This window comes from Platalea leucorodia (genome assembly GCF_965183815.1).
Source record: "Platalea leucorodia genome assembly, chromosome: 4".
NCBI lineage: Eukaryota > Metazoa > Chordata > Aves > Pelecaniformes > Threskiornithidae > Platalea > Platalea leucorodia.
The window spans coordinates 41,221,121-41,243,431 of NC_138826.1; the positions used below are offsets into that span (position 1 = coordinate 41,221,121).

Consider the following 22,311-nt stretch of genomic DNA (forward strand, 5'->3'; position numbering starts at 1 on the left):
AGGAGTTCAGTTAGCAAGACTGAGTTGCAGAGATCCAGACAACACATCTTGAAGGTCACAACAATGCATCTTGAAAAGAACTACCTACTTTAAAGGCAAGAGTTTCTCCATCAATCAAACAATTACCCACTAAAGCATCCACTCTTGGCAGCTCCACACAGTGAACTCTGACTGGAGGCAGGTATAAGGATTCTAGCTAAATGGCAACTAAAACAGTTCCCTCAAGTTTATTAGCATATTTTGAGGTCTACGTGGCTTCACAGTGATAAATGAACATGTGGACAGAACTGCATTCAGATGCCCTGGAGAAGAAAGTTACTGATAGCCATTATGGAGATGGCCTTCGCCCTGGTGGAATAAGCAGGAGATCTGCCAAGTGGATGATAACCTAATTTAAACAGATGCAGAAATCCAATTAGAGATCCTCTGAGCAGAGACAGATCATTCTGATCTCTTGGGTTAGAGGCTACTAACACGTCACAAGCTTTTCTAAATGTGCTGTTGTCCAGGCGAAATCAACGTGCTCTGCAAAAGCACTCTGCTCCTCCTTGGCATAAGAACATCACAAGTGAACATTATCACGACAGTGTAAATATATAGCTTCTTCCAGTGTAAGTTTAGGATGGGGCTTCACAGAAAATGGGATGTGTGTGGGGAAAAAAAAGTGACAGAGATTTAATGTCACTTACTCTGATTCACCTAACACTTCTGATGGATGTTACTGTCACTAGGAAAGCTGCTTCAGCTCTTTTGCTTTTCTGCCGCCTGGAGGAGTCCCCAGCTTAAATGCCATAGGTGTATGACAGCACAATGCAGACAAGGGCTTGGAGCCTTAGTCTTCAATAAATATTCTTAGGGATTTTAGGGAGAAATACTTCTTCCCGCTTTATGAGTCAGTAAAAGAACTGATGTTAGCAGCCATGCTTTGAGACATAAATATTTGGAAGATGTATGGGATTATCTAAATAACATACACCCCCCCCACCGAGAGCCAAGAAGCAGCCCGTGAGGATTTAAAGGCAAGCACTGCTGATGTAGCTACTTACAGAAGGGTCACTTCAGGATACAGCCATCCTGAGCACAGTTGTGGGAGCCCCATCACACAGGCTCTGTCTAGTCTGCTAATAAACCAGATTACAGCTGGGCAAGCACCTTTTGGCAGACAATATGAACTCTAAACAACCATACAACTTGATAATGTTTAAACGAAGAAATAACAGCAGCAGGAAGGTCATAAGGTGTCTGTGGAAAAGCAGGGAGGGATGGGGCTTGTAGCAGGGCAGTACCATTGACAGTTTCTTTCCCTTCAAAGTCAGATCGGGGAGAGATTGTCACGTTCCAAATATTATCTTCTAATTCTTATTTGCCCTGCATGGGTATTGACTGTTGCTATCCTGCTGAGCTTTGAAGAATATCCCGACAGCAACCGCCTCATATAAGATGCTTTTTTGTTCAGACATGCTCTTGCTAATCTTGGTTTAGGAAGTCTACTAAGAATCCCAGGCTTGTGATGCTGCCTTTGGCTGTAACCAAAGAAACTTACAGAAAATCTGAAGTAGAAGGAGGCAAACGTTGTCCTCACAGAGGGGTGCTGAGGGTGGGACTGCAGTCTGATGGCAACAGCAAGGATGCCCAGGTACAAAGCAGGCATGGGAGCAGCACAAGGCAACCACCTCCAGAGAAGCAGACTTCTCACAAAAAAGTCAACATGACCCCAAGCTTGGAAAGTTGCAGCCTCAGGGCAAAGTGTTCATAAAGTGTCAGACTACCTAATAAAGAACAATCTACAGAAGGCAAGAGGAGATGTCCTGGAGAATCAGAGAAATTTCCCTAATCCCCATGAACTATATGACACAAACTCTAGGGATACCTGCAACCTATTCCACCCCATCCAGCCACGTATAAACACAAGTCAGAAAGAACTTAAAAGAATTGTTTTGAAGAATAATAGTGACAAATATGACATCAGAAGAAGGGCACCAAATTCAGATGGAAGGCAAGGAAAAGTTGAAGAGCTTTTAAGGACTTTAGGAAATGGCCCTTCTTTGATCAAAGTAACTGTCCTCCAGAGGAGTTGAATGTTCCCAGAATTTCAGCCTGAAAGGACATTGAAGGGGAAACATCATATTTCTTGCAAACGGGAGGATATTTTTGCACAAGCAGCATGCTAGTAACCTCACATTTTATGGCATCGCTTGTCTTCAGGGAACACTAATGGGAATGGACATACAAAGGTAAAAGAAGGATGCACAACACAATCACATCCTGCCCAGGTAAAGCAGAGGAATGGCATGCTCACCAGGGAAATGACCCTGCTAAGCAAGTTTTGGAGATCACTCAGTAAAGCAACCTGCCCCTATGAGCAGGTGTAACCTACTGGTGTTAACAGCCTAGCAAGCCATAATCCCAGCGTGGGAGATGTTGACAGTCCCAAGGGAAAGCTCTACTCTTTACAAACAGGACCATTTCAACAAGAAACAAGAGCACTGCTTGTTTCTTGAGGATAGACAGTAACATGTATTAAGCAGATTGCTATTCTACCTCCTTCGGCAAGTCAAGAAAGCCATTCCTTTAATAAAACAGGAATACTCAAGATTCATTCTGTTGAGAAGGGAAGCATACATATTTGCCGTCGCAAGACAGGCTCTGCAGACAGCGAACAAGGCTCCATTCTCAGAGACAGGGTGCGTGAAAGGTACCTGCAGCTTGTCGCTGTCGCATCACGGGATGGGGGGAATTCCCTTTCAGCCACGACAAATGCAAAGATTACGGGTGCACATGCGATGGGATAGGATTATACAAACATAACAGAAAAGGAGACAGGCACATACTTATTTGCCAGTAGGTAAATCCATGAATGCATACAGCCATGAGAATTTGAAAGCACAAGGAATCACATGTTAGAGAAAAGATCAAGATTACTCAAATCCCACTGAGAGGAACACAAGATGCTTCAAAAGCTTTAGGAAGGATTATATCTTTAATCCCCAAACCTCTGGGATGGTCACCTTACACAACCTCATGTGGTAGGGCCTGGAAAACCAAGCCACCATTACAAATGATTCCCTGGATCTAGGATTTGTTGTATGAGGTGAAATCCAAATGAAGACAGCACTTGGCCATCGCTATCCCATACTGCATTGCTGCAAGAGTGCTAACAACAACTCATGTACATTTCTCCCAAAGTATTTTTAATGTGTGACGTGTGACAGATCAAACTGTTTGCTGTGTACCAATCTAAGAGGACCTATTACAACATATGTTATAGCTGTGGGGAGTTATCAATGCCCTGGCTCCCCACAATTTATAATAAAAAAGCGGTGCCAGTCTGCTGCCCAGGTTCTTAATAGAAAACCATTTGTTCATAGGAAGGCTCTAAACAGGGGCACAGGAGAGAAGAAACAGGTCTCAAGGCTGAGAACTGCAACAGGAAAGACGGAAGAGGGCACAGAATTGTTACCTTTATCTGCATCATATGAGCAGAAAAGGAAGTTCGCTCACATGCGTAATGTACTTCATGATTACTTTCTTTTCCTTGCATTACTATCCTGTACTCACTCTCCAATTTCCCACCACTTTTATGTCTCATCACCTTCCCACACCATCTTCAAACTCAGAAATTCTTGCTCCCATTACAACTCTGGATCATCTTCCTTTTTCGTCTGAGTACCTTACCTGAAATTCCCAGTGCGCTGCACCTTTATTTCCTTTTCTCTTTCCTTCCACCCCTCAGATCTTCCATCAGGCTCCTCCACTTCTGCATCTTCCCAAATAGTCTCTCCCCTCCTGCTCCCCCTGCAAGTTCCTGCCTCCTACTATTTCCCTGCTTCCACCAGGCAGTCCTGCAAGCAAAGAGCAGCCAAAGCAAACCAGAAACCACAGCCTGTAATGGGAGAGGAGAAAAAGCTGAGCCCCAAGCCAGGAGGCAAAGGTCTGAAGGAAGACAGGGCCAGCTTGGAAATGGGGCTGCAAGGAGCCAGAAGGACCCTGAGGGTTTAATGTGGAAGAATAGCAAAAGGAAGAAGAAAGGAGCAGAGGGACAGATTTGGTGGAAAAGGGGGAAAAAAAACACACACAAAGAAGCAGAACAGTAAATCAGTGTATCACAATGAGACGGAAACAGTGGTCCTTCTGATAAGGCACACATGGCTCTAGGGAAACAGTTCGTTCCCTCTGTCCCAAAGGTTTTACAGGACTAGGAATGCAGTTTTGTTCCCTTTCTGAAAAGCACTGCTAAGACTCTTCCACACTTTGAGTTTGTTCCCTGCTCCACAAGCTGCGTTTAGGAAATATTTACATGAAGGAATACACAGAAAGAGCTAACAAGAGATGGAGAAAATGTGTGTGCCAAGGAGCCGAATTATTTTGGTATAGGAAACAGGAACTACTGGAGTGAGCTGAAACAATTTCAGATCCAGTTTAACCCCGACAGTCCTAAAGAGCATTACTTGAAAGACACTTAAGTGCATTTTAAGGATGCCCAGACAGTTCTTTGCTTCGAAGTCAAAAGCAGATAGAAGTGTTTTGCATATATGCTAATACACTGCATATTCACGAGCAGAACAGGATTAGAAAGATCAGCCGAAGCGTGTGTTAAACCAATGAGCAATGAAAGTAACTGGCACTGAAACTCCTGAAAAAACACCTCCCTTTAGTGAGTTTATGGAACAAAAACATACAAACCTTTGAAGTCAGTGAGCAAATAGCAGAACTTTCAGTATTATTTTTTTTAAAATCTAAATTCAGCCTATTATCTCCTCTTAGCTAGCAAACAGCAACAGCAGTCAGAGCTAAAAGAAAACTCCGTGACAATACCAAGAAACAGCAGCCGATATCTATACACTTCATTGTTCATCTAGAGACCTGCACTTTCACATCTGCCTTTACAGCAAGTCTGAAACATCCTTTATTTTCAATGGGCTCCAGTCCTTATTTACCCTTATGCACACACTGTGTGGGTCACCCACTGGGTCATGCAAGATTCACCTATCTTAAATGAAATACCTCTGCTCACCTAACAAAATTATTTTAGCTAGCTATGATACACAAGACAGATCTTTGGAAATGCACTTTAATTTTACCTGTGTCTCTATGAGACAGATTCACTCTAGAAATGAAAACTCCTGAGTTTCTCCACTATGAAACAATATGAGAACAGGCATCCATCTCTTCCAGCTAAAGTAACTATTCAGTTTTGTTTGCTTGTGTCAATTTTCCTCCTCTATTACAATAATAAAATTACCAGCTATTTAATCATCTTTAACCCTGGTGTCCCTTAGGACAAAAGCTCTCTAAAATATTAGGTGTAATGTTCCTAAACGGGTGCTAAAAGCAACGTTAAGATTTGGCTTCCTGTGGTGTTTTTTTTTTCTCTACAGTATATGATTTCAGTAGTTGGCGGCATTAACTTCACAAGGTGCTTAACAAATCACAGCATTTCTTTCCTCCCATACTGTAACTCACACAAGTAGTCTTGCTCAAATCCAAAGCCTTAGAAACACAACAGGCAGTTTTCATCTGCCAGTTTTATGTATATGTATCTGCATTTTTTTGGCAGCAATCCGAGAGGGCTGGTATATACAGTGCTATTCCCTTCAAATCCTACTTGGGCAATTTGCCTTTCTGCTCAAGGAATAAAATCTAACAATTCCTATATAGGGTGGTTAATAAATCTGCATGCTGCTTTCAGGGGGTTTTTTTGCAATAGAGATACAATGCTGTTCTATTTATAAAGGTCAAGTAAATTGTATGCAGTCTGTGGAGCCCTAACATCTCTGTATTATTAAAACAGAGTATTTTATCTAGAGGGAAAAAAAAAATTCTCAGAATAATGTCTTTCCCCCTCCAATCTGAGTTAAGGTATGTATGTAATTTTGTGTACACCGAGGAGAACAGGAATACAAATACATCTGTTCTTCACTTGAATTTTAACAACTATTATTTTTTAAACACACTATAACATTTTTACAGGTTGTTTGGATAAGCCACAGCTATAAATCCTGCTTGGCTGTCAAGCAAGGAGAAAGCTTTGCATTATTTTGTGGGCAAGGAAATAAACTGCCAAGAACAGCGCAGGGGGTTAGGGACAAGGAGGGGGTTAAACAGGGTTTACATGCTTAACCTGGGTTCCTGGGACAAAATCGTTGCCTTCAGCCATACCTCTGCCATCTTCTCGTAATGGAAGGATGCCCCAATGGTCAGTACTTTCACAGGAATTACTGAGGAGGTCAGACAAGGATTCAACAACATAGGAAGCTGACAATGCTCAAATCTTCCTTGGTTTTGTTAGAACCAGCTAGACGTTTTTTAATCTTTATCCAGTGAACAACAATTTCGAAACAAATGGTTTTTATGATCATACTGATGATTATGCCATAGTAAAATGCAGAGAGGCCTGTGTGTAAGACCACTTAGATTACACAGCTAACAGTACCTATGGAGCTGCTAGCACTGCAAAAAGCCCATCCAGGACTCTGACGAAGGCAGCAAATGAACGAGCAAACATAGAAACCCCATCCAAACCAATCTAAATTACAGCATTTACAGTTAAACACTGTGACTTGTGTTGAAACCACAATACATAAGAAATTCCTCAACTGAACCTGGTGAGGAAATTGAATTCCTGATGATGTTTCACCCTTTATATTCTCCTAGCATGGCCTCTAAGGCCCGGTAAATGCCTGAGTGCTGAGGGCTGTCCTGTGCCATCAAGCCAACATCAAACATGAGTGCAAGCAAAAATGCAGCTGAGGAAGGTATCTCCCCAAGTTTCAGTTTTATAGTTGTCACATTTCTCCCCCAAGCAGTTCAGAGAAGTCTGTAGCAGCAAGAGAGGTCAAGGAGAACAAAGCAGTGTCAGGCAGAATTACTACTTGCAGGTGCTCTAATTTCATTTTTTTGGACAGATATGCCCAGCGCACCCAGCTGGAAGTTAAGCAGCAGAAATCCCAAGTGACCAGCTATACCTTCCAAGAATCAAGCTGGGCTCCGTGTAGCTTTTAGACTATAAAAAAAAAAAAAAAGCATACATAAAGTTTCTAGCCTGAATTTTAACTATTCAAAACTGTCAGCTCTTCACACTCCTGGCACATGTCTAATAGCAACAAACCGAATTTTAAAGATCGTTGTGCGATTTACTCTCACGTTATAGGAAAAGAAAACCTTAAATAAATCTGTCATTAACCTATATCTGTGTTAGGTTTTGTTATTTAGGAGGAAACTTGGGGAAAGCTTCTCTGCCTGTGAAAATCAATGCCCCTTAAATGAGCACACTGGAATTTTAAGTGTCTTGTTTTTGTTAAAGACTATGCCTTGTAATTTGCTATTTAATTAGGAATGAAACCTTATTTCTAATCACCAAGCGCTCATGCTTATGAAGAAAGTATAGTCAACATATTCTCTGGGATATAAAAATTAAGACTCTACAAATGCTGGTTAATCAGCATTGAAAGCCAGATAGATCAAAGCCTGCAATGAAGGGGGCAGACCAAAGCTTGTGCTGGCCACAATTCTCTCCCTCTCAGGTACAACACCGGGTGCCCCAAGCTGCCCAACTTCTTGTAAATTAGGAGGCAAAAACATATGAACAGCACAAGTATGTCTGAAAAGGAAAAAATAAAGGAATGAACTAACTTCATATTGCACTCTGGCCACCCTTGAGGTTGCAAGCAGCACTTTATGTGGGCAGATGAAATCCTCCTTGTCAAATGCAGAAAAGGATTGTTGTGGATCTGCAGGCTCCCTCTCCTTATCTGTTCTGGCAAGATGACTACGCTATTTGCTTCCTTTATAAAAAAAATAAAATTTATGCATACATGAATAAAGGGCTAACTGTACAATCAGCACCAACAGTAGTGCCAGGAAAAGAGCCTGCTGCAAGATAAAAATATGATGTTAAATGCATCATATAAGGATGCTTATTTTTTTGGCTCATACTTTTTATATAGATCAATAAGGCCTTGATCACAGAGAAGAGTTTTGGGGGGGTTTAGGGTTTTGTTTTCTTTTAAAGCACTAACTGTTTTGTAACTAGAACAGCCTATGGATGTAGTGCTAACAAAGAACCAAGGAGAGAGAACAAGTCTGGACACAAGGGCTGTGTGACTAGGAACTTGCCTTTTTTTTGTTTTCAGCTGTGACAGATGTCCTTTCCCTACCACTCAGAATTACTCTTTCTGCAAAGAACAGAAGCCCTGAGCAGCCAAGACATTTGCAGGCAGCATAAAAAGCGGTTTTGAGGGTGTGAGGGGGAGGGTCAAAAGCAGAAATCTGTTTATTTGGCACCTAAATATAGCCCAGTTAACTCAGCAAACATTTTTTCTCTACTACATGCTATTTTGTCTATATTTAGAGGCCATAAGGAACCAGCTGTAGCATCACCATTTTATTACATTCTCTGATGGGGAATTTGCTTTTGTTCCCCAGAACAAATCTCTGCCATTAAGTGACTATGACCACTCACCTGAGTCTTGGATACAAAAATTAAGTTTTCAGCTGAAGTACCAGCAGTAAGGATGAGCTCTTAACCTCACCCTTACATGAAGGAGCCCTGCTCAGCTATGCCTGCCTGTGAACCAAGCCTCTAATAATCAAAGAGGACACATTGCAAGGCTGCTATTCCAGATCAGCCACAGGTTGATTAGTTATTTCACTCAGCAAGACCCAGCTGCCAGTAAAAGACAGGTTTCAACCAAATGCATTCAGAACAGAGGCTGCTTCTAAGAAAAGCCTTTTTAGATAGTAAATAAAAATAAGTTTCTGCATTTTGAGATTCTTGTTTAAAAAGCATTATAACCCTCTAGAGTATTTTTGCCTTTTTTTTCTTTTTTTTTTTTAATAGGATTGCATACCTGGACACCTGTAGCATGTGGAGGAAAACTTTTTTTGTGATGAAAATTACCGTACATTAGGCTTAGGCTACATAGAATGCTTTTTTTATTTTTTTTTTCCCATAATCACTTAAATCAAACCTTGCCTGCTGGAGTTTTATCGTACAGACAGATCTCTGTCAATGCGGCATCTGATTTACCTATTTCAGATGGGTGCACAAATAGACAATTGATTTAACTTCTTGGAACCCCTCCCTGCACAACAGATGATACTTTTTTTAAGAAGCACAGGTCATGGGCAACAAAAGCAGAGCTTTTTACTCAAAAAAACCCATCCTCTACAATTTCTCTCCAATGCTTTCACACTAATTTGCTGAGGTAGCTGTCTTTTATTCTCAATGTATGTACTGCAGGAAAGTGCACTTGAGTCTACAAAGCAATCCAGAGAAAATGGTACCAAGTCACTGAATGGCTGTGTCTGAGCAATCTCAGGATCGCCAACACAAATAGATAAAAAACCAGACTTTTAGGTCTTCCAAAAATGTGCAGAGCACAAGAAAGGTTTAAAACAAGCAGTGTAAGCGAGACAGGCGTCAAGCTGCTCATCTCCCAGCAATGGATATGAAGCATCAATGGGTGATGTCCAGGCTCCACGCTCAGGACCTGGCAGCCTTCAGTTCTGCCTTGCCTATCTCTTGGGGGACCTGAGGGATTTGATGTCAGGCTGCAGACACTTGTGATTTAGGGTGTGATGGCCCCTCTCATATCTCCCATTTTGTACTGGGAAGTCAAATGGAAAGCCAAGGCAACTCTGAAGGAGCTACAGAGCAAATAACCTGACATCAAGTTAGCTTTTTTGCGCATCATATTCTTCAATTGAATTGATAAAAATTCCATTAAAAAGCTTGGAAAAAGCATGGTGTATTATCTCCCCATGATATATCATTTCTTCAGTATGAAAAAAGTAAAAAAAAAAATTTCAACTGCTGTCCAACGAAATCAGAATAGCTAATGGAGCTGAAGGCTTCCAACTGTGCAAGCACAAGACGTAATTTTTTTAAACTTCAGGCACTATTCAGGAACTAGCATCTAAGCCTCATAAGGCTCCTCCAGCATACATCAAAACTTCAAATACCTGTAAAGATCCTACCTTCTTGGTACGGTATACAAGCATCCACATTTTACATAGTTGTCTTGACCATCCTTAAGACATCTGCTTTACTTCAGTACACAAGTCAGGTTGTCCTAACGTACACTTCCAGATCCTATACCATGCAAACAAGGTACAAGTTCATGAAGCTTTACATTTTGTTTGCTACATATTCATAAATTTTGCATCGATTTAACAACTCTGCCACAATGCTCTGGAAGATTGTTAGGCTGTATTTAAACAGTAGCCTTCTTCAGTACTGGCCCCACAGCCAAAATTTTTGTGGCCACTAAATCCAGTGAACTTAATCAAATAATGAGGCTCCAATTTATAACATTTTCCCGTCACAGACTGCATCAAGTATCTTTTGTGGTGGAAGAAGTTGAAAAAACAAGTGGCAACAGGTTCATTTTGATTAAACCTGCAATGGAAAAAGTCCTCTATAGCTCATGGATGGAATTTCCAGTCGAAACAATGCGAGAGAAAACAGCCACTGTGCTCCGGAGGTGAAATTTGAATGACATGGACTCATGTCCCCGGCTTTGCCCAATTTCAGTCAGATCTCCAATGTGTTTGTCCTCATCATGCTGATGGGGCAGCCTCACTCTCTATGGAAGCTTTTCTATTGGTACCTGCAAATACTGGGATAATGCCTTAACCTGGGTTTATACATCCTAAGTGATGCTCTAAATATCAGGCTGGTGGTTTCCTATTTGAGCTCTTTTTGGCTTTCAAATAAAAAAATTAAAAAAAAAAAAACAACCAAACAACCCACCTGTTGTGTCTGTGCAAGAGTAATGGCACAAAATCGAAAAGCTGAGATTTGCTTGATGATGCCCCTTTTGGACTTGCTTTGCCTACCTAAATAGCGGTAACCATCATCTGAAGGAAAAAAAAATTGGACATTTAAGAGGCAAGCGATAATTTGTTCTTAGTCATGGACAACACATGCTCTTGAAGTATCTGCCACAATAGTTGATGAGAAAATAACAACACTTGCAAAGCAGAAGGTAGAGCAGCTGCTTTCTGCACGACAGGAGCAGAGGTCAGGTCCACCATCATACAGAGCCAAATGGCATTTTCCCCAGTGCCTAATCCCTAACAAACAGCGGTGGCACACATAACATACCTGCATTCGCAATTACTGGCTAATGTGCTCTAGTATTCAGGCTTGCCATGCCTGCAGAAAACACTCCTTGACGGTGTGTGCCCTCCTGCAGGCACATTAATAAATCTAGCAAATGAATGGAGGGACATAAGACGGATAGTTAGCATTCCCTTGGGACTCCTCTAATGAAAGACTGCTGGGCCACAATACGAGATCCACCCTGCAACAGATCCCTGCACCGCTGCCAAAAAAAGGCTACATGAACTCTTCCTGCCAAGGCAAGCTGCGACTCCGAGATACCCTGTCAGAGCCAGTTAAGAAACAGCAAAATAAGAGAGTTGCACCACCTGTGTCCCTTCTCCAAGCAGAAGCATTGTGAAACTTCAATTATCTTCCCACAGCCACAAGTCTAACTTCAAGTGGCAAGTCAGAGGCTGTGTCTTCTTTTCAGTAATGCCCTGAAACAAGGTAACGTCAAGTAAAACCAGAGTATCTGCCTTACTTAAGCTCTCCCAACGTACTCATTATCATGGTATCTGAGTACATCTGTGTTTGGGTATACTGCTAATAGAGAAAAGCCATCGCGTCTCCATGCTTCATTTCTCTCGTGTGCCTTGCAGAGCTAGGCTTCTACTGGGAAAACAGAAAGCAATCAAGTATCTGATGAGCATGAGATGTGTTCTCCCCTTCGTGCAATTGCTGTGTCAACAGGACTTAAATGTGCAAAGACGTGTACGGAAAAAAACCTTAAATATTTTTTATATATATACACACACACTGCAATTCAACTAGCTTTTAAATATCTAGGAAGTGTAGATAAATAGCACCCTTTGAGCACTCAGACACAAGTTACACATGAAGGTATACACACACACCCACATTTCTGACTGAGATTTAGCCCACTCTTTTGTCTGTACGCTCTCCACCAGTGAGACGTTGCTGTTATTTGGTCCATAGGCAGGACTGCAATAAGGACAAGTAATGATAAACACTAAAATGCAGCCTCCCGGGGCTGGAGCAGCACTTCATCAAGCAGCACAGAAAGACATATCGAGTCACTGCAGGATGACATTCAGCCATCACACGGCGTGCACCGTGATGTTTTGTCAATACAACTCAAAGCCACTACCACTAAACGCCCCAACACCAGACGCTGTCTTGCTTTGTGTCCTTTTTGGCACCAGTTCTTTAGGGCAGCGGATGTGTATTACCTGTCTTTCAGCTGAGCCGAGCAAGGTGCAGGCAGCCAACATGATAGAATTGCTGTTTGCCCGTAACAGGAGGCCCACAGGATGTCACATCTGATCAGTCACGAGTCGACTGATTTTGTACAAACTGGCACACTAGAAAAGCTAGATTGTCAGGAAAATCAAGCCTCCTGCGGTATCTTGTGCTACAGGCACCAGAAGCTCTCTGCCTCCTTTTTCAGGGAGATGTAAAGTCAGGACCCTATCAGATGGGACAGCTCTGTAGAAGGAAGAGCTTTGGGGTTGAGAGGGAAAAGAAGGGCAAACACCCAGAGGAAGAGAGAAAAATGTTGGGCAGAAGGAGGAGCAGGAACAAGAGACACAGGGAAGTAACTGAGGGCTCAAAGAGAAGGGAGATGAGGATGGCGAGGCCTTTCCTGGTAAGAGCAGTCTGCCCTGCCGTGGAAGCAGAAAGGACAGTGGCATGAAGGCAGAGGGCTCCGGGAACACAATGCCAGAGCACATGCCACAAAGGTGACAGAGAAGACACGCAGGGGACCCTGGGGGGAACCTGGCAGCGGAGATGAAGGGAACAGATGCAATGAATTCAGCCCACAGCAACTGCGAATCGCAATACCCCCGCATTGTACAGTCCCACCCTGCAGATTCGTATCCGGCTGCAGGTCACTGCAGAAAACTGGAAAGGAAGCATTATTTCCTTTCCCCTCCACAGCCCCCTCTTCCACAACATTCGAATGCTCAGTTTTTCCTCCCTCACTTCTTAAAGCAGGAAGAGAAAGAAAAGAAGCCCTAGTGTCTCGTTTGTCTCTTCCAGCCTCTTCACCAAGTCCTTGCTGCTGTTCGCTCCACACCTCTCTGCAGTCTCCAGAGCCAGGATCCAGCTGCCTAGCCAAAGACAGCAGAAGTGAGCTGCTGTTATCGCAGATGTGGCCTCGATGACAACTATGTCGAACAACCCTGCTGAAGACCACGTGTCATTTATCAGGTGTCAAAATCACTTCTCTCATTTTGTGCATTCAATACATATATATCAAACAACAAAACACAGTAGTTGCCAAAAGATGTGTATATCTCCTCTATCTGGCCAAGTTTAGCTACCTTTAAACCTCACATGTAAGCCGTTATAGACTTTCACGAATTTAAGCAACACTGAAACTTCCAGGCAAAAAGTGTACACTAACTCCACTGCATCTGTATTTCCAACTCAGAAACAAGGATGCCTGATCTTCCATTTTACCTAAAGGACTTTCTCAGGTTTTTAAGAGTCATGATTTTCAAAGCATCTCTGTAGCTATAAGATCCCTATTGTCTCCAGCAAGCATAAACGTACAAATTAATGTCTTTATTTGCATCACATTTGGTTTATCTACACCTTTGTTAAGTGCTTGGCTATTGCCTTGATATGCTGTTGCCTGAGTCATACAGCGATTGATTTCTTCTATTCATCAGAAATGTTTTACCCACCAAGATAGTTATTTTCCTCATTTAGCCTGTGGACTACAAGAGCACTAATGAATTCCCCTCACCCAGTGGATCTTTGCACACAATTGACATCAAATAGGCAGTTTAAATAGTAACAAGCACTGACAGATCCCAGGGATCCACTTACACTGGGGACAGGGAGCAATGGCTTTAGATTTTCATCACATCCATGTCACCAGTTATTTACTCTTTCGCTCCTGAATCTGAACGATACTCTGTGGCTGTTAAGCCACAAAGCCAACAGCATTTCAACATTCCCAGAGCCCAGCTGATACTGGAAAAAAATCCATATACACCACCAATATTACAGCTTAATTGTTTTCTATCCTAATAAAAATCCATCTCATCGTATATTTATGTTAATGCAGTACTCCCGTACATGTGAATAAGTACATACGTGCATACACAATTGTCCATATAGATTTCTCTTGAACCTAAGAGATCACATTTAACACAAAGTATGCGTATATTTACAAGACTCTAGTTCCATTTTCAGTCAACCCAGACAGCTACATTATGATTTCTCCTATTTGTCCAGACCACCCACCACCATCACCACCTCACAGAATATTAAATCAGTGAACAAAATGAGCTGGCCTGGCTGTGTAGTTTTCAAATTCACTTCAAGTCTACAACGCAGAGCCAGTCCCACAGCTTTCCTGACACAGTTTGTGTGTTTAACAGGAAACACCTCCTCCAAATATGCTCACAAATCAAATCAAAAAGGGGAATTTTGGAAAAAGAACACAGCTCCAGGCAGGAAAAGTGTTGCACTATAACGAGGGGCTTTTTTCAGTGATATCCTACTTCAAGATTGCTCCTAACAAACAAGCGCCAAGTACAGTCCAAATATCCTAACTCTACTTTGCAATTTTGAAGTCTGGGAGCCCATTTTCTACTTTGAAACCAGGCACCAGTGCTCAAGTTCGGCTATACGTGCGCAGGCAGTAGTTTCCAAGGAAACCAGTGACTGCATGAACATTGCAAAATGCAAGTCCTGCGCTCGCTGTTTCACAAGTACACTGTAGCTATCTCCGTGACACAAACCCTTCCAGGTAGGCGCTTTACTACTGTTTCTAAAAGACCTTAATACAATTTCAGACGTTTAGGATGTCAGTATACACAGTACATATCCAAGCAATGTGCACACTTGCAACCAAACCACTTCCTGTAGATGTTGAGAGAAAGGAATTATTTGAGTTGTTTTAGGCTCCAATGTAGCAAATACTTTTGTTTTTTTCCTGTTCTATCAGCCCTTCAAAACAAAGACAGGCTACACAAAACATGAATGTCAGGGACTTCTCTGCCTGCACATACCCCCTAGAAATGGCAAAACGGCAGATGAAAAACATTTATACACATATTTATCCTTTAGCCTGCTACAAATGCAAGTATTTTGGCACCATGAAAAGCCAAAAGAGAAGCAATACCAGCAGCACAGGCAGTGAAGATTATAATTTATGACAGTAAGTGGCATTTAAACCACCATCATCTCCAGTTCTAAAAGCACAGCTTTCCAGGACTGCTTACCTTAAGATAAGGTTCGTATTTAGTGACTTCTGAAATCTTAGAATCCCACAGTATCTATCCCAAGCAGGATAACCAAAGAAACAGGTACATATCAAGTCACTGTGTCCTTTTTAACTCTCTAAAGGAACAATTTTTTCCCCTTGACTCATGTTTTGCATCTGGTGTTCAGTGAGACAGTGTTTAGTAAAAGCATGGAGTCCACTCACCTTCCCAGTGAGTCTGCAACACAGGCCATTGCAAAACAGCTGGCTAGTCTAAATTCTGTGCTACTACATACATTTTTGCTCAGTTGCAGCACTCTGGGTTTTTTTTTTGGTTCATTTCAGACGTGTAAGACACATACTGTGTTTAGGAACACAGGATGCTAAAGCTCAGGACTACTTTCACAGCGAGTCTGGAGGGAAGACATTTGTGTCCGTGGTCTGGGACCTCATTTTCTGTGGATGCACTTTAAAACTATCCACCTACAGTATTCACCCAGTAATACAGATAAGAGGAAAAAAGTTAATTCTGTAGAAAATTAATTTATGGAGATGTATTACAATTAAAAAAATAGTTTCTATGTTAATGACCAACTTCATTTAAGTGCTATTAGCTTGCTTAAAACTACTGTACTTGCTGAACTTTTTTTTGCATATAACCACCATAAAGATTTCAATATAGTTTCTGAACAGAACTACTTTGCTTTAAAACATAGTGTATTTACACTACACTGCTAAAAGTAATATCAGACAGTAGCAGAAATTCAGAGAAGTATGTGTTGCCTGTTGCTACTAAGCAGAATTAAAATAATTGGAATTACAGCAACATTTAATCTTGCCATCACTCATCAAAGCAAGAATCAGACAGAAAATGACAAAACAAGTATGTAGCTTTAATAGCTTTGTCCGGTGAATTGTTTTTTACCTTCCTTTGAATAAAACACCTCTGGTCCTTAGAGTTTACATTCAGCATAAACATTACCTGACTAAACAAGCGTACTTCACAGATGACTCAGAACACTGCTTGCCAACAGAGAAAAATCCTTGTCCTCCGCATAGTAACTAAATACAATATAGTTATTCCTTACTACCACTAGTAACCAAAGCCTCAGAAGGCTGAATTATACAAAGTGCCAAACTACCAGCAATCTCACACTTGCCACTTCACAACACATTAAGCAGCACAGACTCCGAGGCGTGAGTCACACGTGTGCCTCTTGCGTAGAGGAAAGCCCCATCCACCACCACCACCGCCAAGCCAGACCTGTCAAAACAGAATAAAATAACATTTGACTGACTTGCGTTCGCCGCTATCCTTGACACACTGCATGTTAAAACTTCTGTCAGGAAGCATATCATCCTTCACAATAAAACCTCATCCCTGCAAAGCACAAGGCAGCCCCGCTCTCAGCCCTGCTGTGTGAACAGAAGCAGGGCAAGTTGGGTGTTTAAGGAGTGAAGCGAGGAGACAGCTCATGAGGCAAGTCTGCCAAGCTGCCTTGGCCAGCCGTAGAGATGAGAGAAGTTTAGGACTGGACTGCTGGGTAGGCAACAAGTCCCACATACCCAGATTCAGCAGCACTTGCTACAGAAGCGGGCTGTCCTTCACAGCATCCAAGAGCTTGTCCATGCAAATCAGCCAGCTGAAGCCACACACAAAAACCGCAATAGGGTTTGAGTGGCACTGCACCACTAGAGTGGCAGGAGAAAAGTCCATCTGTCCCTTTGATAGCCGCCAAGAAGAGTGGAAAGCTAATCAGCATGAGCCTAAGGGAGATCGTTCCCCAAGGCAATGCCCTTGGCCACATCTTGTATCGGTGGGCATGTCATCCTTTCTCACAGACCTCCCACCAGTGGAGAGATGCTGCCCCACCACCACGTGCCACATATATTAAAGTCCTAACCCTACAGTCCTAACCCCCTAAATCCTGCACACTGAAAAAAACACCACTGACATTAATGGAAGTCAGCGTTTAATCAAGAATTGGCAGATCTTTCCAGGCACGTAAATACTTCTTCAGAACAATGTTAAACTACATTCAGATGGATTCAACATTATATCACACAGCACATAAAAGCAACTAGAGCAGTTAATTACTCTCAAACAAATGATAAACGCATTTCAATTAGTCACTGGACACATCATACTGAATTACATCTTGATAACAACAAAAAAAAAATTTAAGGTTGCACCCCTATATCTATTGCTGCTGACTGCTTTTGATATGATGTTTTCTGCAGTGCGGCACCAAAACCAGAACGTAACAGGACTAAAGAGGCCACCATCCCTCATCTGATTTCACAGCTCATGTCCCACATTTCAGGAAGCAATCACGGTGGGAGCGTTGTCTCAGTTCCCGATCACAGGTCCCTCAATCACCTCAACCATCAGTATCTAGTCGTTAAATTATGGTGCAACAATCATCCTCTATTTTAGAAAGAGGAAAGCATGGGGTTTAAGAAAAGGGGTTGGGGTTTTGGTTGTTTTGGCTTTTTTTAGAACTATAGTTTGAGAATTTTAATTAGTGGATGGCTCCTGGGTACTGCAGCATACATACCATTTATAAACACCAGAAGATAATTTTATGCAAACACTCTAAATATGAAGTGCTTTTCAAATATTTCTGGGGGTTTTATTACTATTATGATCACTTAAAAATATGCCTCTAGTTCACAGAAGATGTGCACATTCGCCTTCAAAGAACCAATTTGGCCGTTGAAGGGATTTTGTTAAATCTCTTGTATGTATGTCGTACTTTCCCCAAGGCTATGCAACCAAGTATTTTTTTTTTTTTTAAACCAGAACTCTTAAATACGACTCACAGGCTGCTCCTCCCCCCAAAAACGAATCTCTGGGATTTTGGCAGATTCCCCAACTTTACATTCAAAGCATTCCTAAGTCTGTTAACTCACAAAAAGAAGTCATTTTTCATCTTACTCAACATTTTCTACAAATGATGCAGCATTTTGCCATTATCTCAGTTAATGACAGGGCATACACTACCTCTGACAAGAGGAGATCGGGCCCTAATACATTTATTCACACTCACAAGCTCTCCACTTTGTTTTACATTCTGCTTCTACTTTTTTTTTTTCTTCTGGAAAACAAAATATGCTGATTTCACAGTCTTCCAAAAAAGCATACAGCTGTTGCCAATCACCAAACAAAACAGCCTTTTAAAATTAAAGTCCTGGGTATTTTCCCATGGCAAGTACAAAATAACGAAGGCGAAGAGACGAGAGTTACAGCTTCCTAGTTAAAAAGGCTATTCTTTGGTCTGCAGCTCTGTAAAATCTTAATTGGAATAACAGTTGGTACAAACTTGGTCTCGCAGTATTCTTTTCATGCTGACAGGCTGTTAGCAGCCAGGATATATCCTGCGAGAGTTCAAAGGTGTGGAAAAACAAACAGAGCAGCAATTTTGGAAGATGAAGAGGAGACAAGGATTTGTCGTGGTATTTTTCTGCCATGGAAAACCATCCAGCTTTCTCCACAGTCTGTGCCCACTTACTCCAGTCACTTCTTGCAAGTTATTTCCTTTGGGGGGCAGAAAGAAAAAGCCACTTATTTTAGACAACTGGCTTCTAGTTACTTGAATAGGAAGACTGATAAAGATGCCAATGCCTGACTTCTCTCATTGGTCTCATAACTTGGAAGAAAACGGCAGGATGTGTCCCTCCACAGGTTTTAGCTATAAACTCTTCATGTTAACCCACAAAGTCCCACTTCACATTAAAAAAAAAGAAAAAGTTTAGAGGCAAAATAAGCCCAACCCTGCAACCGCAACTAAAACTCTTAACATTCTGTCTGAAACGGATATTTTTTTAAACTATATGTATCTTAAATGGTGGGGCTTGTGCACAAGGTAAGATCTTGCAGGAAATTTAATAGTATTTTTTCCATGTGAGGCAATTAAATTCACTTTCATACTTAAAAGCCATTCAGAGTTTAACCATTTTGTAACCCAGAATCTTCTACGTGGAATCACAGCAGCTTCCACAGACACTTCACCGGAGAGGCAGACCCACAGGTATCAGAAGTCTACCATGGCCCTCATGATCCCTCCTCGTTTCTAACAGACTTTCTACTACTACTGATCCTACCAATCTCCAGCCGCCTTAGGTGCTCCACCAGAAAAGGACAGACCCAGCACCACTTAACTGCAAAAAACCCACAGGCTACCAAGCAACTGAAGATTTCCTGTGTGTCCTCTTGGTGCTCCTACTTCTGTATAATGCTGGAGAACAGGCTGATACTTTGGCGGCTTGTCAAAACCAAAGGTTGGATGCCACTACCTGTCACTGAGGTTCGGCATGAACAGGGCAAAAAAGTCAACCCTTCTTTGCATATTTTGGTGGTTCCCGTTCTGCTTCCAGGTACACCTGCACCTCCAGTACCACCACAAACGGTTATCCTGAACATCAAAATGTCATCAAGATTGTGTCACGTTTCTTTAATGAAGATAAGGACCTCCCCTCAACCACACAAAAGCACTGTGTAAGCCATGTTTGCAACTGTACATAGAAAAAGCTATGAAAAATCAAAATTTAAATATCAATGACCCCAAATAAACTAAACCAATTGCGTTTCCTCACTCAGTCGCAGAGGTACATCCATCACTAACAGAGCAGGTCATCTGGATTGTATTTTAACTATGAGAACTACAGGTAAGCAAAATACATGGCTCATGTTTTCCTTTATTTAGGTAGCCACATCTTCCTTTCCATTGGGATGCTCAAATTAAAAGTGCTCATCAGTGCAGTTACGGATGTAGGCAAGCACCCAAGATGACTGTCTGTCAGCAGAAGACATCATGTTGCATCAGTAGGTGTGCCTCCTTGGGCATGAGGCTTTGAGGGCTCCTCTTCACCATAATGTGATGGCTCAAACAGAAGAGCAAATGTTTCCTAGAGCAACGTGCACTCCTGAAGCTGTGAGCAAGTATCTTTTACTTCAGATTAAGATCTGAAGCCGCAAGTTGACTTGAATATTGTAAATACTATTAAGAGTATTGACCATGGAAGGTCAACATGAAATACTCCCGCAGGCAGGTGGCGTGCGTTATGCCCCACATGAGACTACAGCAAGGCATTTACGCAATAAGCAATTAAAATGCAAGCTGGAAAACGTTAATTCAAGGCTTCATCAGGCTTCCTACGTATTTCACGGTACATAGCAGAGGATCCAGGCTCGTTCTGCTGAAACCTGAAGTGCTTCCCTGAGATCCGGGGGGCTCGATTCACACTTCAAGGGCACCAAGGGGTGAACACACACACCCCCCTGACAGAAAAATAAACATTTTCAGATGTGCTATGTTGTCCTACAGTTTAACTGAGGAAATTAATGCCTCTGGGCCACCTTATCCCACCTTAAACGTTTACCAGACACACCATGGCTTGCATAAACCCACCTGCCTGCCTGCACCTCAGCCCACTGCCTGCGCACAGGGCAGCTGCCCCCCACACCTGATGGAGCCCGGTCTCCACTTTTGGGGGTGTTTGGGATTTTTTGGTCCACCACAGCTTCTCCCCGACGCCCTTTTGAATCCGGAGCCGCGGCCGTTCGCCTTAAAAGGGCAAAATATCTGTGGAGAAACGGCGGCGGGAATGGGGGGGGGCGGGGAGCGGGGAGGCAGGAGAGCCGGCAGCCGCCGCCCCGCCACATGGCGGGCGGCCCCAGCCCAGGGTCCCGCGGCGGCGGCGGGGCCGGCCCATGGCGGCCGCCCTCCCTGGGCGGGCGGCCCCGGCGCGCCGGTTGCCAGGAGACGGCGGGGCCCCGCCATGGCGGCGAGAAGGGCCGAGGCTGCGGGGGCAGGGCCGGGCCAGGGGCACCGCCCGGCTTCAGCCTCGGCCCCAGCCCATAACCTACCGGGGCAGATGAGCGGGTCGCGGCGGCGGGCGGGAAACTCCTGCCAAGGCAAGGAGGAGCAGCGAGGCATCGCCCCTCGCCGCTGCCCCACCGTGCCTGCAGCACCTGCGCCACCCGCCCCGCCATCGCCTCGGCCCCGGAGTGAACCCGCACCCGTGTGGGGCTGGTGAAGTCCCGCGTGGGGCTCCAGAGGGGCCTCGCTGGAGCGACGCAGCGTCGAGAGGCCGAGACCCGCGTCCGCCATGTGCCCTAACAAGCGGCTGGGGAGTGACCTGCATCCCAAAGCCCACCCGAAACGGGAACACCCCAGCTACCAGGATGGCTCGAACGATCCTCCACGACCCCAGCGCTGCCGTTTAATTCAGCGAGGAAGATGTCAGCCGCAAAGGGGAGGCGGATTTGGCCACAGACCGGCCGCGGCGGCGGGGAGGTCGAGCCCCGGTTGCCGCCAGCCGAGGGGCACGGCCCGGCAGCGGCGGGCAGGGGGGTGAGCCCCGGGCCGGCCCCTGCCGCCCTCCGCTGCGCTTGCACATGAAGCCAGGCGCTTCAGCAGCGGATAATCTCTTTTTCTCCTTTTTTTTTTTTTTTTTTTTATTCCCTTAAGGAGTGCTGAGCTAAATGCACTGCGATTTGTTGGCTAGGAAAAGATACTAAGGGGAGGGAGTGATCCCGCTCCTGCGAGGTCTCCGTTTTCTCCATTAAATCGCTATAATTTGCCTAGTCTGCGGCAAGTGTGAAACCAGGACAGAGCAGCTCCCGGGCGCGCTGGGAGCCGAGGTTCCCTGCAACTTTCCCTTCCCGCCGCCCCCCCCCGCCCTCCCACCGGACCAGGACGCTGCAACGAGCCCCTGCCACTGCCCTTCTCCCCCCCTCACCCCGAGACACCAGCACCCGCCGGGCAAGGGAGGCCAGGCGGGGCGGCAAGAAGGCTGCCGGAGCCCCGGGCACCGCACCGCGCCGGGCTCCAAGTTTCCCTGCCCGCACGCTGCCCAGCCCTGCCCGCCCCGCGGTGAATCGCTCCCGGTGGGACGCCGCTCTTCCCCGGAGGGCAGAGACCCCCAGGATTCTCCCGTCCCCGCCCGCAGCGGAAAAGCCGGCGGCCCGCCCCTGCCCGAGCTCGCCGCCCTGCCGCCCCCGGCCCGATGGGGGGGCGGC

At 44.0% G+C, this 22,311-nt stretch overlaps 1 protein-coding gene across 2 annotated transcripts in view; it reads right to left on the reverse strand.

Moving 5' to 3' along the window:
* The window catches only part of PRKG1 (protein kinase cGMP-dependent 1), a gene marked incomplete at its 5' end in the record, with an annotated part of 513,851 nt that overhangs the window by 456,145 nt on the left and 35,395 nt on the right, over positions 1–22,311 (reverse strand). The window lies entirely within an intron of this gene.